This window comes from Accipiter gentilis, chromosome 10, assembly GCF_929443795.1.
Source record: "Accipiter gentilis chromosome 10, bAccGen1.1, whole genome shotgun sequence".
Lineage (NCBI taxonomy): Eukaryota > Metazoa > Chordata > Aves > Accipitriformes > Accipitridae > Astur > Astur gentilis.
The window spans coordinates 12,652,378-12,669,012 of record NC_064889.1 but is presented as its reverse complement, the minus strand read 5'-3'; the positions used below and the strand labels follow the sequence as shown (position 1 = coordinate 12,669,012).

The 16,635-nt window shown below is 44.9% G+C and overlaps 1 protein-coding gene across 3 annotated transcripts in view; it reads right to left on the bottom strand.

The window, feature by feature from the left end:
• The window catches only part of LOC126043906 (tropomodulin-2), a 37,039-nt gene extending 26,568 nt beyond the window's left edge, over positions 1 to 10,471 (bottom strand). Inside the window, exon 1 of one of the 3 annotated variants that reach the window (XM_049812860.1) lies at positions 10,407 to 10,471. The gene's annotated coding sequence lies outside the window, so the exon portion shown is untranslated. Of the gene's footprint in view, positions 1 to 9,488; positions 9,575 to 9,984; positions 10,038 to 10,406 lie in introns of those variants that run through there. The other 2 variants (XM_049812859.1, XM_049812858.1) reach the window with 2 other exon arrangements.
• Positions 10,472 to 16,635: the final 6,164 nt, after the last annotated feature.

The following is a 16,635-nucleotide window of genomic DNA, read 5'->3' as shown; positions in this document are numbered from 1 at the left end:
TATGCCTTGAGGTATTCTGTCTTATCCCAGCTTTGCTGAGGGCTGAAAGCTTACCCACATGGTCTTGGCTGGCTTTTTGATACATTCTGGTGACCTAAGCTGCTCTAAAGTAAGCTGGTTGGTAGGCTTATTTCAAAATCTTTGGCTCCAAATGATAGCACTTATCATCAAAATAATTCTTGCAGTGAGGATATGCTACTTACAGCTCAAAAGATCATCTGTAAATTAGTCTGCTGCATAGGGCACCTGCAGGTGTTCAAAACACGGTCACGAAAAAAATATGGACTTAGTACTTCACAAACTCTTTTGAAGTTTTAAGACTTGAAAGTGGTTCCTTGTCAGATGATCCCAACTATCAGTGACAAGAAAGTGTTATTTGCAGGGCCACAATAGTCATTGTCATATAATTCGTCACATGACGAAGGACTCTCTTTACCCGCTCTTTTTTTCCCGTCCAGAACCAATTCTAGAGCCAGAATCTGCCTGTAAATGGATGGAATGAAAGAGAATTAATCTATGATCAGAAACAGCATTAGCTGGGGACTTCAACAGTGCTCCCGGCCCTCCCAAGTCTGCCCAGTTTCCCACGCCAGCACCAGAGCTCTCTGAATTACGTAGCTAGCTGTGCAGTTTTACAGCTGACTTTTTGCATTCACAAATTTCAAAGTTATGGTTGATATGGAAACCAACCAACTGGCACCTACATCTGGCTTATGCAGCAACGCAAACTCCAATTTCCTTTGGCCAAGGTCCTTAGCTGTCATAAGCTAACAAAATCCATGCAGGTTCTATTGCTCTTGATATGAGCTGGAAGCCTGATCTTTATTTTTCTTTTACTCAAAATCCAAATGAAAATGTTGCATTTACTTCGAGTTTCACTATTAAAATACTAAATATTACAACATATCTCATTTTTCTGTTTATCGAAAAGGCTGGAAATCAGCAGCCTATAGGAAGGGAAGAGAATAATTAGTAGAATTACAAATTTGAGAAATCTCAAATTCTATGAATACCGCAAGGCATGATAAGCCTTGACTTGAAACACTTAAACATCCTATTCCAAGAAAAAGCATTATTTCCTGATACACTCTCATTTTTTTCCTTATTACTGCTCTATTTGTTGTCCCTGTTTTCACAGCACGACATCATTGTCAAGCTATTCCAAATGTCATGGTAGAATTCAACTGCTCTTTAAACTGTGAGTTTCTTTTAGGAAGTTAGTCAGCATCTGATGTTCCACAAAGTTACAGCAGTTGTGAAAAATTCTTATATTACGAAAATCCTATCATATGCAATGAGTGTGAAAGGTATTTTGGCAAAAAAAGTCCAAAAGGGCTAATGTTTTTGTGTACTTGGTGCCTAAAGAGAGCACTAGTTCTCTATACGTTTAATTAATATGATTTGTTACCAAAACTACTTGTTAGATAATGAAAACATTTTATTTAAAACTGGTAAGTATATTTGTTTAAACTGTAAAAACAAAGTCAGCTGCAATACAACATTTCTGTACTAAGGCATCAGGCGCCTTCCCTAAGTTTCTTTAGATAAACTCATTAAAAACGTAACATTTCAGCTAGCAGCCATTAACTGGGCTGAAAAATTTCTTTGAGGGGATTAGAGCTTTTTAAAACTCTTTTTAACAGTTTAAATGGTTATTTCATTAGAGTTTAATCGCATCCCTGGAAAAGACAGAACTGTAATCCCAAGGTTAGGTTAATTAAATACTGCTGGAAAAGTAACTAGTAAGAGTACGTAACAGTTTCCCTGGCTGAGGTTCAGCACTTCTGTTGTGCAGGACGCCTGGTACCAGTACCCCTCCCTCGGCTGTATGGCATTGCACGATTCCCGTCAGGGAACACAGCTAGGAATTGTTCTCCTGATATCAGCAAGACCATGTACGTAACGGCTTTTGTGAAAAGGTTTGCAAAGTTGAACCCGGCTGCTACTGGGTAATTACTGCAGAGTACGATTTGTGTGTACCAGACACTCCTGTTTCTTTGTGAATTACCTAAGTGCTCAGCCATAAAGGGAAGATGTGCCAGGAGACACTTTTCAACAGGTGACAGTTTTCAATAGTGGAACTGTTCCCTTTCAGTTATTAGGAAGAGAAGGTATTTGACCATATGCAGCAGAGATACCCAAAGAGAAATACAAACCCAGATACTAAAGATGTATCAGTCGAACGTCTCTCATGGCACGAAGCCCTGTGTTGGATAACCCTTGTTAGATTAGCGGTGCACGGAAGAGCCTGAAATCGTGCTTTTCTTGCACCCATCCATTTGCGACAAACTCCCTTGACGTTTTCCCTTTCGCAGCTGAATCCTACCCGTCTATGACTGAGCAAGAGCAGAAGACACCGCTTAGGGAATTTCTTTGTGCACAATCCCTGTAAGCAGTAGAGCTTTTCTGGAGCTTGCACCCTGCTGTACAGGCTACTGAAAGCTCCGCTGAAACACCTATCGTTCACGTCCTGGCTTTGTGCTCTCTATTGACCTCTCACCACAATCACATTATCGGAAACCAAGGGAATGACATAAATCTAACAATTCAGCATCGTTCAGGCTGGGAAGGAAATGCTGAGGTCTCGAGTTCACACACTCTGGAAACTGCTGTCTAATATGATGATTACGATCTCCGTCTTCCTAATTGGATTTCATACTGTTAATTTTGTGTATGTAAACAGGGCCATATGCTGTCTGTGCTGCTTCTTATTGTGGTTTGACTTTCCTGAGTGTACACATACCGTTTACCTTTTACAGATTATACCCACTGGATTTTCTTTGTTGTGATTACTGTGTGAAAAATTAATCGGTTAAAAAAGCAAACCTAACTAACCAACCAGTAGCTCCTAGCTACCGTTATTTTGAGCGTACAAAAGCAGATCGGGTGTCATACAGTAGAAAGGAGATGTTCAATCTAATTGCAGAGACGCTATGCTGTTGAGTGTTACACTGCATTACGGACACTGAGGGAAGCAGAATGAGGGACCATGGGTCAGACTATGGAGCTTCCCTTCACACTTACTGGAAAGAGTGAACAACGAGAGAGTAAGGAACAAGAAGGAGCACAAACCCCATTTGGTTTTTTCCATTTAGTTTCAATACGGAGCATCGCAGTTTACCACGGGTTCAAACAGCCACTGTTAAAGAGCAAAGCGTGCTGTTAGATGCCCAACAGGTGAGATCTATGCTTAACCAGGATAGTGCAGAACTGTAAGAGGTAGCATTTCTGCTAACCATGTGCTACTTTTAAATCTTTGTGGAGCACAGATGTTTTGCAGTGAGCTTCAAAGCCTCCATTGCTATATTTTTATCTTTAATTCCTTCTAAAGAAAGAAACACATACTTTTGTTTTATTTGGGGCAGCTTTTTCACCCATGCCTGTCAACATCAGGGTTCAAAATATGTTTTCAAAGACAAAAAGGATGTCATTAGTCAGCCTGCATAAAACCATTATTGCTCTATGTAGTCAACACCTGCCGTGATATAACTCCTTTATCCTTTGCTGTGTTGCATAAGTACTTTTGGGTTATAATCCTTATACACTACTGAATGGGCTTTCTAGAGTAGCTAGGCAGTAGTTTCTGCTGATACCATAACACTGTCATAGTTTTCTACTGCTGATCCAGATATTTCTTTCTGAGATGGAACGAGTCCTCTGCTGAATTAATGTTCGACGTCAGAGGGGTCCCACACACGTTTGCTTGGATCCCTTGAGAAGCACTGGAACAAGCTGAACTATAGAACCTTCTGTGGACCAGCAGCTACAAAGGCACATCAGGTCACTCATGCTGTCTAAAACACAGGCTAGACACCTAGAAAAACATGATGTCTCTGGGGTCCTGCACAGATGAGAATACTCTGAAACGGACGATGTGAATTTCTAGCTTTTGATAGCGTGTACAAGCTAAGACCGAAGCTGCATGGCAACGTGCATTTGTGATGTAAAAAGAGATGCGCTGAATGGAAAATAATCCAATAAAGTTCCTTGAATTTTTATAGAAAAAAGATCTTTTTTTATAATCAGATTTAAGGAATTGTTCTCACTTTTCCAAATCATGGCAACTGGTGTTCAGAAAGGAAATCCTGATGCATGACCTATTTTAAACTATTTATCTCCATATCCACACTGGTGGATATTTGTGTTTTGAAATATAGTTGTGAAACTGACCTGTAAGTGTGGAAAAATTCTTCCCTTTATTTAAATAATCTCAAGTAGCTAAACATGAAAATAAGAAACAAGTAGAATAAATCCCAAGTTAAATTGATACTGGAACAAATAAATAGGATTGGGGCCGTTATGATTAAGAGCAGTGTTTGTGCAACACAAGCAGATGCTCGGTAGGAGGTGATTGCCGCACCGTCCGGGCAATGGAGTGCTCCCACCAATACACTTAATCCAGTGCCAGACCGGGGACCTCTCTGTTGTCCAGGAACTGCTATGAAAAATAAAGCTGGGCTGTTCAAACTTTAAAAAAAAATAAATTTAAAAATTATAAATATTCCATTATTTGACATATAAATAAGGTTCCTTTTTTATTTTTATACTTAAAAAGCAAGACCAATACGTACTTTCTAACCATGAACATATGGAGATGCATACTCAGAGATCATGTTTTGTGGTATAAAATTTCTTCTTGGTTTTGAACTAGGAGGTTCAGAAATCTCAGAAAAGCTAGAAAGGACGCATTAGGGTCAGCACAGCGCAGACGTGTGAAAGGAACATACAGTGAAGCATTATGAAACTGATTTTTTTGTGCGTATGATGAAAATGATACTAGCTACAGGTTCTGATGTAGATAGAGACAGTAGACACGTGAAAGAAACTCACATAGCTAGAAAATGGAAGAGAGATCTGTAAAAAAGGATTTGGTCTTCTAGAACCCCCCAACTTTTCTGCCTGTTTCCTCCAAAAAACGTCTGAAGAACTCACGACATCAGGAGCACTGAACTGCTCCGCTTTAGTCACCTTTTCCAACCCTTTCCATCCAGGACACAGCATGATCACTTGATGGATCAAAGCGAATAACCTGTTTAAGGATTTGTAGAACGGGCTCCTTCGAGAGGGTGGCTCTGGGGCTGGCAGAGGAGCACACTCAGCTGCACGTGGCACTGAGCTCAGGGCTGGCTCTGGCTGAGTAACGACGTGGCCAAACCTCTTCAATCCCCAGCCCAGTTCGCCATCTTTTGTCATACTGTAGCAAAGGATCCTTAAAAACCCCTGTATATTTAAAATGCTGATTTTCCCCAGGGCTAATGTAGGGTTATTTCACGTTCTGATCCCAGCAACTGGTTTAGTCCCACATAGAGATTGATAAATAATTAACAATTACGTTGTCCTAATATTAGACTAGGCCTGAACCTTTAGGATAATCACTCAGTGATCAGAAACTCCACTTCATAACTGGATGAGCCTTTCTGAACCTCGGTAATGCTTATGCCACTCTGTAGTTTACATTAGAGTTGGCTTCTTTACTGAGGGATTGACAACTCCGAGGCAAATAAAACGCGAGACATCAATTCACTTTAATGGGAGTTCAAGCGTGCCCTTTATAAGAAAATAACCATCATGTGTATTGCAAAATTATCCCTATGAATGTACCGTTATTTATAGAAGACATAAAGGGAAATACTCCCTTTGATTCAGATAACATGAAAGGTTTTTCACTGGCGATTTAAGAAAGACGAAACTTTAATGCTTCTTGCACTGATGGAGAATAAAGTTATATAATAACTAATTTCTGGTTGTTTCTAAAATAACTCTAGTGGTATTATTCATAAGCATTCAAAACATGAAACTAAGTCCTGGGAAGGAAGTAGATTTCTTTACAATGCCTGATGAATTTATAACCTGTCTCTGGGTATCATCACATTTTTAGATCATAACCACTAGAATTGTTTCCATACAAAAAATAAGATTAATTATATAGTGACCATATGACGATTTAAGCCAGTCTTACTTTAAAAAAAGCAACCTTTAAATCACTCCTACAGGAAGAGGGTATAAGCATTGCAGATATTAGCACGACCGTGTATGGTGCTCTGACACCATGTCAGATGCATCAAGTATGGGAAATGGAAAAGACCAGAGACACCTATCTGTCTGTCGTCTCTCCTGCAGGGAGAGACTCCCCCTTGCTTTTAGAGGGATAAAGTTTATTTATAAAATAACGAAGCAACCATCTTCTATTTCTGCTCATTGCAACTAGTAACTTTGTGGAACTGGAAGGTAGGTTTCTTCCATCTTGAGAAGTTAAGTCATTATTTGAAATCCGTGCAAGGTTGATTAGTTTTTATAAAATAAAAACATAACATAGTTACTGTCTGAAACTGAGGGCAGTGTGAAGTGCTAGGCTGAAAATCCTGGAGAGCAGAGTCTTTTTATACAAACAAAATGGACTATGAAACGGCAGCTCCACCCCCAATTCGTCATCTGTAAGCTTCAGCTCCGACGTGAACAGAAACACCTGCTGCTGAGCTGTACCCGTGGTGGTTGACTGACAGTCCCTCAGGTAAGACTTAATATCACAACTGACTGAGTCTATCAGTAATGACGCTGACCAGTGTCACCAGTGACAGTATAAGTGCCCATCTGAGAGCAACTGGAAGAAAACAGCCTCATTACTTTCCGTGGGGCACCAATGATATTTTAACCTCTTTCAGTAACTACGAGACTCAGCCGGTTTGATTCCGCAGTAGACAGGTGCTGATTTACCTTGGAACAAGAGGTCGTACCTCCCCTGACGAGCACTGCCCTGGAGCATACATGCTCCCAGTCTTGTGACACAGCAGCCCACGGCTCTGTGGTCCCCAGATGAACACGGATGAATCAGTTTCTATATCACGCACATTACAGGAATAGCTGTGGTGTTTACAAGATGGTGTCTTCATCCAGTTCAGACTCCCGGATTCTGTGTCGTGTAAAGAATCGTAGTTCTTGTCATCAGCACATCTACCATGAATGCAAAGCAAAGCATACATTGGGGTATGAATTATCTGCAGCTTTGTAAAAAGGCATCCTCTGGAAGCCAAAGGCCAGGTTCTGATATCCTCACTGTTTGATCACGCTTACATGGAACCAGCTGCTGTGGTGCCTTAAACACCATCAGCCACACGAGAGCCTCTCCACTTCACTGTCCTCTCAGAGGAAGGAAATGCCTTGTTTGAGGTCAAACGGAAAATCTGTGGCAAGACAAGGAATTGAACTATCTTCCAAGCATCAAGCGCTGGACAGCTTTTCCTTTGGGTACGGGTCCCTTCTTCCGTGGACAGTCTCGTTCATTTAAGTGGATCTTTTAAATGAGCAATATACGCCAAGTGAAAACACAGCAGAGAGAGAACCAAAGGCTGGATTAAGAGCATATACTACTGACTGCAGAGCTATGATCCTTAATAATGATCACTGTTCAATAACGTCTAAAACCCCTCTTTTTGCATCTTCCCTAAGCTGTTTTTTTCTCCTTACGATGTACAGAGACATTGTAACTACCTGTGTTTTTTGCATTTTAGCTGTAAACCGAAGCCAGAAACCATCCATGATGTGGACGTCCTGATAGCTGAAAAAAATAAATAGGAGAAGGAATTGTACCTGGAAATAGACTTTTTATTTTTACAACAAAATAGATCAGACCAGCCCTGGAAAAGACAACACTGATGTTTGTTTTTCACATGTTGGAAACATCAATAGGAAAAAAGGACACTGGGTGACAGTAACAAAAGCATTGTTCCACCTGTGCTGCCAACAGATAGCAAACAAAGTGCTACCTTTTTGTCACCGCTCTTCTCAGATGTCCCTATTTTAGAACAGCAGCTGGACCTTCAGACGCAGCCGTTCCTTGAAATAACCCTAATAAAGAAAGATTTAAAAACTAAGTTTATAGATTTCTGTGGCACCAAATGATGATGACCAAACTCCACTGTTAAACAGAAGCCACTGCTACACTTGTGTGCTATGATCAGTGAACAGAACGTATGCATTCACCATGGTACTAACCTATCATGTGCAAATACGCGTGGCTACAGGATGCTACCCGGCGCCTCTCAATGCAAAACCCTGCACAGCGACCACAGCCTCAGCCAAAAGGATACTCAATCACAGGAAGACATCAAACTATGAGTTTCAATAGCTTAGGAATGCTACAAAAAAGCCCTAGAGCAGATTAATAACAGCAGAAATGCAGAAACATTGCTTGCCAGAAGTTGTAAAATACGGGAAAGAATAATAATATGGGGAAGGAAGAAAAGTTACGCAAAGGGAGAGCAAAGTGCACCATTTTGAACAAAATTACTTAGATTGTCAAGATGAGAGAGGCTACCGGCTAGGCTCAGACAAATCCAACCAAGGTGAATGGGAGAAAAGATACATAGAGAGTTTAAGTCGGCAAAGTCACTAAAATAACTCACATCATCTTCTTCATTTTTCACATAGCGGTAAAAAGTTAAAGAGAGAGAGAGAGCGCGTGCTCATGGAAGCCAGTTAATTGCTGCACAGCATACAGCACCACAGCAAAGGCAGAGAGCCTATTAGACAGCAAATGGGTGCAGAATAATGCAGAGAAGATTGTAATATCATTAGGATAATTCGGTGAGACACCTCCATACATCCCTGAGTATGAGTTCATTTTTCTAATAATTCTGTCCCTCAGAAGGAATTAAGCGGATGCGATGCCTGCAGTATTAGGCCAGTTGGTCCCAGGTGTTTCTTTCCCATTACATGTTCCTGCCTCCAAAAGCGGAGGGCGGAACAGAGGAAGTTCAAGGACAATTTTTGAGACCAACCACTTAAAGAAAACCTTTCCGATGATAAGACATCGAAAGACTGCACCTATTTACTACAAATATGCAACTCGGTAACTTACTGAAGACTTCCCCTACTACACACTTTCAAAAGCATAGATCTACACAGTGTATCATTCACGGTACAAAAGTATCATCACTTCTTCCAATTATTTTTAAATTGCTATTTGATATTGACACGTTTCTGAATTTGTTTAATCATTAATGATGTTACAGTGGTTTTTTCCTAAGTTTGCGTTACTCCTAAGCTCAGGGTGGTCACAGGAACCTAATCAGTTTTCATTTATTTTTTGGTGTTGCAGTCCTCTGATTTCTCTACGTGTTTCTCATTGATCAGCTGTCGCTTTTTGCTCTGGCAAAAGAAATTCCCCCAAAGCTTCCATCAAAGCAAATCCCCTTGAATCAGCAGAGGGCCACCCTGGATAATTTTGTATTCGGAAGGCGACGAAATAGAGCACGTGTGGTACCTAATGCCATCGTGCAGGTTTTGAGGACCCGCTTCGCTCATCGAGAGCTTTTACTAAACGTGACTAAACCCGGACGCCGTTCCTGAACCTGTCACCGGTGCATTTATCCCGACCCGCTCCGCGGCAGCGGAGGATAACCACCCTCCGTCGGTCCTGCTGCATTTCTGCCACACAAAAGCCACGAGCTCTCTAACGAGAGACAGCTCGTCTCCGTCGCCAAAAATACCTTCTCCTCCTATTCTACTCAGCTGCTTCGTCGAACGTTGGTCGTTTGTCGCCTGACATAAAGGATGCGAGCACATGGAAATAAACCCGCAGGCGCTCCCTCGCCAAACGCGCTATTAAGGCGGCAGAAGGGGGACGGGCGCTCCGCACACCGCCGCAGCCCCGGACCTTGCGGGGCCGCCCGGGCGAGCCCCGCCGCTCCGCACACGCCGAGGAGGATGGCCAGCGGCGTTCCCGCCCGGCCGCCCCGCCGGACCGCACCGCACCGCACCGCACCGGGCTGGGCTGGGCTGGCCCGGCCCGCGCCGGGGATGCTCCGCCACAGGCCGCCGCCGCCGCCGCCGCCGCCCCGCCGCGCCTCCCGCCCCGCTCCGCGCCGCAGTGCGCGGAGCCGCCGCCCGCCCGGGCTGGCCCGCGGGCGACGCCCCAGCGGGCGGGCGGGCGGCCCGCCCGGCCCCGGTCGCGGTCGCGGTCCCGGCCCCGGCTCGCCGCCTTACCCCGCCGTGGGGCCGGCCCTCGCCGCCAGCCGCCTGCGCGCCCCTCCGCGCCCTCGCCCAGCGCCGCCCGCCGGACGCGCGCCCCTCCGCGCCCCAAGCCCGGCGCCGGCGGCGGCAGGTGGGTGCCCGGCGCGGCGGCTGCGCACCGCGGCCCCTGCCCTGCCGGGCACGCTGGGACTCGTAGTCCGGCGGCCGCCGGTGGCCGCCGCGGGGTCCGCGGGCACCGGCAGCCGCACCACCAGCGCTGCCACCGCCCCCTGCCACCACCACCACCAGCACCCCCCCCCCCCCCCCCCCCCCGCACCAGCACCCCCAGCAGCATCCCTCCCGCCCTCACCTGACCGGGTCACCCCCTCGGTCCCCCCCTCTTCCCTCCCCCCGTTCCATTCCTTTCTGCCCCGAGCCTGCAGGTGAAGCCCCACCTAAGCCACATCCAGACCACGCTGATTCCCCCTGGCCTTCGGCTTGGCGCGACGCTGACTCAGCCTCAGCCCTCCCCCGCGCGGCCCCTCTCCGTGGAAACCACGCAGACAGAGTACGCGGGGGCCGGGATGCTCCGCCAGGCGCAGCCGTCGCCCCGGCCCTCTGCGCATCGCTCGGCAGCGCGGGGCTGCACGGCCGCGGCAGGTGCGCTGGACAGCTCTGGGCACACGGGTTAGGCAGCCCACCCTAAGGAACCCGGCTTGCTCCCCTCGCACCCCCTCTGCAAACTGGACCAGCCAAGCAGGTCCTGCCGCAGAAGCCTGCACCCGGCTGCGTCGCCCCAGGCAGCCAATTCTGGAGCGGAGGGTGCCGGCCTCTGAGTCCGTCTGGATGTTTTTCCTCTGCTCTTTTAACTAGTTCTGACAAGTCCATTTGTATTTGTGCTTTTATTCGATACTAAAGTTAACCGTTGCTTGAAATCGTATAGAATATGTAATACGATTTGAACGTACCCCCTGTAATCAAGTACGTCCATCGTTTAATTCGTCAGATTGCCTTCACGGGCCACCGTGTTTTAGCTGAACTGAGGCCCTTGGTTCTGAGCACTAAGTGATGAGTCATAGCAGCAGAAAAGCTATTCCCGTGATTAAAATGTCTTTAAGTTTCATGACGTGTTGGCAGGAAAACAAGACATTGCCTTGTTAAGAAGCAGATGCTGCACCAGAGATGAATTTTCCTATGGAAAAAAAAAAAAAAAAAAAAAAAAAGAAAGTACAACTAGGAAATACAATGCCTTCGGCTTCACTCCATGCTCTGCTAAACACCTCAGGCGTCTGTAGCAAGACTTAGAGCAGAAAACTCAGACTAGTATCAGGGACTGAAGGGTTACCTTGAGCATCTTGCCACCGCTGCACAGGAAAACACCTGTATCCACAAGAACGTGCAGAGCGCACAAAGATGCTCCAAAGCCGCCATCATCTGCACAGAGCCCTCTTGCCTCCAACTTCTTATGAAATGGAATATTCAGCCATAAGTTAACAAAGCTTTTGCCAAACATCCAAAATGTTACCAGATCGACAGAAATGGAAAAGAAACAGATCCATTTATCCCAAAACCTTCCCCCCTCTCTCTCTGCCTTGAAGCATTCAGAAAAAACAGGGTTTGCATTCATGGTTTCGCTTGTTCAGTACCAGAAGCGTCAGGGAAGCCGAACTGAATTGCTTTGAAATCCGCTACTCGGCAACTTGGTGGCTCAGGCTGAAGATGAATCTGTGGGTTTGGTGTCCGGGTTGAAGCTCCACTGCAAACAGGGCTGATTCAGACATGAGCCAGAGAAATGTGGATTTAATTCTTAACATGGATTAAACCCTCTTTCAGTGTTTAATCTTGGTCTGTAGGATCAGGGGTTGAATGAGTTACTCATAATTATACAAGTACTGGGAAAGGGAAATGTACAGTATCAACAACGAGCGAAAGTTAAATTTGAGATATTTGTTTTTTGATAAACTTCTGCAAGTGTTTCACTCAGATTTTCCTGTCACACCTTAAAATATATTGTTGAGTTGAAACTCTTTCTCAGTTGATATGAATAGGAAGAACCCCTCCCATGCTGACTTTTCCATTTGCAGTTGCCTTGTATCTGCTGACAAACTCACTTGGTATTAGTTTCTGTTAGAAATGTAACAATCTAAGGCCTCTGCAGGGAGCACGGAGTTTGGCTGGAGTCAAGGTTCTTCTCCTCTTTGGCTGTGGTTTCATGTTTCCTTCTTCCTTTTACCTCACGCATAGAATCTGCAATCAAAAATTCAGAAACATGATCAGTCTTTGTCTAAGAAAAGGTACAAGTCACCCGTATTCGTGACACATACAGACAAAAATATACATGATAAATATATTAAATGCAGATGTACACAAGACTATACCCACATGTATAGAAGTAACATTCTCCTTAAATCACAGCATACAAAGTAAACCATATCAGACTTCAATCTCGTGTACAGAGCGTGTGTTCTAAGTAATTTTTCATTCTTCCCAAGCCACAAAATTAAAAGACAAAAGTATATAATTCAATTCACAAATCTAAGCTGTATCCCTTGCATGGGATATACCTGCTAGAATACATATACATCAAATGACTGTGACTACCTGGACTGACCGTATTTCCTGCATATGGGACTTCACAGACAACACCCTGAAAGCACACCTAAAAGTGCAGGGTAAGCCTCCAAAACAGTCTTTGGTAGAAATCTCGCACAACATTTTGCCCATCTAGGCTTTTTATGTATATAGGTTGACTTGCTGAAAGAAGTGCAGTGGTGGAGTTAACACCCTAAGGATACAATATACATGGGGACAGCCACTCTCGAAAAAATTTGCTCCCCTCTAAGGGGCATCTTCAAGAGCGAGTGGTCCTGTGGACCCCAAACCAAAGTATTTCCTGGCTCTGCCTTCCCTTTGGCCGGTGACAGTTTGGTTCGGAGCTGCTGCGTGGTGAATGCAGTATAGAGGTCTGGCGTTCCTCCAACACTGCCTTAAACTGAGCTTACTGCCAGCAGGCTGCACCAGTAAATCTTTAACCAGGGCACCCAACACCAAGTTTTTTTTCACTGAACTATTTGTAGCCAAAATGCGGTCAGTTGTTTTAAATGGTTTGTTATATTTTTTTAATAAAGAAAGCAGAGGGGCTGTTGTGATCTTTTCATCTGTTTTCCTTACAACACAGCTTGTAAGACTTCGCTTAATTAGTTCCTGCCTGAGCTGGAGCTTGTCTTTTAGACGAACAGCTGGTCTTGATTACTGTGTTGTGCATGTTTTGATCTCCTCCCTTAAAGACCAGCCGTTGATCAAATTTGGTGACCTATATATAAAACCCCTTGGTTCACTGCCTGATCAGCACATCTCAGGCCTAGGGTAGAGATATAATTTGGCCCTTGTTCACATGTAAAATTACCGAGTTGTGGTGACACTTGCTGAAACGGTTTTGAAAGAGAATGAAGGTATGTAGTCAGCCCCGGTTCATAAAAGCCTGGTAGTTCAGGCCTTAAAATGCTGGCCAGCAGCATCTCGAGTGGTCAAACCCCAACTATATTTAGGCTGGAATTTTTTAATTACGTTGGTTTGACAGATAATAGGATTTTCTTGGACTGTTTTACGAGGCAGAGTACAGTAATACATTAAATAACAGTGACTTCAAGCCATCTGTTATTTCACCCAAACTTCATTTCTGTGAACCCTCCTATATCCATAGTACTCTAAATCCTTAAGAAGTGCATTTAGATTTGGACACTGCACTTGCCGTGGTAGTAACAGCAATAATAAATACCTCATCTGTACCAAATAATGTGCAGCAGTAGACCTCAAATTGAATCGGTATTTCCATTTTGCAGGCGGGGAGAGCGAGACACAGAACAGATAGTTATTTAAGCCTGGGGCTTGCTCGGTGGGCATGCCACTGGGGACAGGAGCACAGGCCTCCAGAAGGCTGGGAGGTGGAAGCAATTGCCCAAGGACATAAGAAGACCGCTGCTGACCCTGGGACCAGACCCCATCAGCTCACCATCCTCTCCGCCCCATTTACAGAGCTACGCGGCACCGCTCCGCTCCAGGCAGCGTGTCCAAAAGCATGCCTTGGGTTGGCTCACGCTTCCCTGAATACAGGCAACATGACTTCTGCTCTACCCACTGAGGTACAGCTGCTCGTCCACCTGCCCCAGCTCTGCTGGCTGTGCTGGTATGAGAAGGAGGAGGCTTCGGAGGTACAGGCCAACTCTCCACCTCCTTTAAACTGTCCTGTTTAAAGTGGCTTGCTCCTCAGAAGGGAGCAGGAGCTACTAGATACCGTCCTCCACTCTTTACAGGGTCTGCTAATGGTGAAGATCTTCCTGCTCCACCTCTTTCTCCATGAATGGATCTGCAGGACAGCTTGTTCAGTGTTGGATTTCCTTCTTTACTTAAAGTGCCTGAGGCCCAAGGTCAGACGAAGGCCCTCTGCAGCTGACCAGTATGCACTGGGGATGTTTCTCTTAGCACATGTTTCTTTTATACAGCCAGTTCACAGTGAATCGGATCATTTGGGATATGTGTAAACTGTCTTTAACGGTGCTACTCCAGAAGCAAAACCCCGTGCAGCGTGGTCCCAGGTGCTGGGCAGAGAGCGCGTTAGGCAGTGTGCGGGCTCCTGCAGATAGGGCTTAGAATGCTGCGAGTCTGACGGTCGGTGCTTGAGCTTGTCTCCAGACATGCCTCAGCAGGCTGGCCCCGGGCTGGCTGCAAGGCAGCCATCTGCAAGAAGAGGGAAAAATTCCAAAACACGTGTAGGTAGCTATCCCTGTGGCCTCCTACCAAGGCTGTGTAAGCTAGCCTGCTCATGGGAATGTGCTCGTCTTAACCCTTCACGTCAGAACATAAAATTCTCGAAGCATTAGGGTCGTGTCTCAAGAGAACCAGGACTGAACCACGTCCTTCTTTGCTGCCACTGGAAGGAATACGCTTTCCTCACTCATAATTTGTTTCAATCTGAGTTTGGCCACTCTCATAAAAAAAACGATACAGGATAGAGGGTCCAGGCATCACTTTTCATTATCATCTAGTTTACTGACAATATCCTTCCCGTCTATATCCTGTGTGAATTCTCCCGCCAGGAAGATATTTCTGTCTCAGGCCGTATACATTGAACCCATGTTCTTCATTGTACCACATCAGCATTGTAGAAAGTAAATATATTATGATTTAATCAGTTTAGGATTACATCGGAGGCTTTGGATGTTCCTTTCCTGCTGTGCGCAGCTCAGCTCAGGGAACAGCAGTGAGGATGCTTCATGCTGTATCCGCTCTCGCTTTGCGCGTGCATCGTTTCAGCGCTAGTGGAAGTTGCACTGCTGTCCAGGTCTCTTCTACAGCCTTTGAGGTTTTGTATTTGCAACACCTCCCTCACCCGCGTATGGCTATCTTAAATTATATTGCAGCCTTTGAAAAAGAAATCCGTCTACTAATCCTTTTGAGAACATTATGTTTGTCCTCTGATACGCGCATTGGTCTGTCAGCTTGGAAAACACCAGCCTTCTAATGACTGAAGGATTATGAATCTATTGCTGAGCGTTTGCAGAAGTGCTCTTGTGGTTATACAAGTGTCTCTTCATTCACCCGCGGGCTTGGTGCCGGAAGGGCTCAGCCTGGCAGTGTGGGTCTCTTGCCTCCAGCGCTGAACAAGTGAGCATCTCACAGCGGTCAGAAGCCCAGCTCCATCACCCGCTGGCCACTGCCAGCCTCCTCCTTCACATGCACTGGGAGTTTCCTTCTCTGAAGCGAAGCGCTCTTGGACGGTTCAGCCCAACACATTGGACTGTTCCATTTTGAGTTTGTACAATTTTGATTTTAATATAATTTATCAGATGAATTTCTGTCTATTGAAGTTAAGAAAAGCCTCACTATGAATGACTTCAGCACAGCCAGGACTTTGCAAAATATCTTTAATTAATGTATTAGTGATAAGTTTCTAGAATTTTACATATTATAAATAAACTCCATATTAAATAATTATGTATGTTGCCTTACACTCTATATATCCTATGGAAATGAACTCCTGGCACTACTGAAGCAGACGGCAGAACTTACACAGATGCCAGCGGGGGTCAACATTTCACCCCCAGTTTCTTTTCCCAGATCTACCTACTGTGTAAGCTTTGGAATCATTTTTCTCTAGGTCACAGTGGTCTTGCAGGGCCCTCGATATCTGGAAAATGCCTTGAGGTTCAAACTGCTATAGCTGCACTAACGATTACTGGTTATTATGTTCCTGCTACAAATGCCTTACCCTCGAAGCGGGAATGGCAATGTCTACTAGGAAGGTTACTCAACAGTTTCTATTATAAAACCGTATTTTCCGTTATTTTATGTTGCTGAAGCTTAGCCGTTCAAATTAAATGGCACATGCCAGGCAACTGCCTTAGTTTTAATTGTTTTGAGGTGTGGAAAGCCTAACAGTTTCCAAAACCGAGATAAGAAGAAAGTAAACCCATGGTAAAAAACCAAACCTCTGAAGACTGCTGTCTTTGAGCAGCTCCAGCTTCCACACGTAAGCTGAAATTTGACAGAGCACAGACTAAATCAGGTAAGGCCTTTTACTGTTTTCAAGACAATTTGTCCAGATGGCTTTTGCGTTATAAAGCTTTAAAAAAACCTGTACATAGCTAACGTTTACCATCACACGGTGTTTACTAGCACATGACG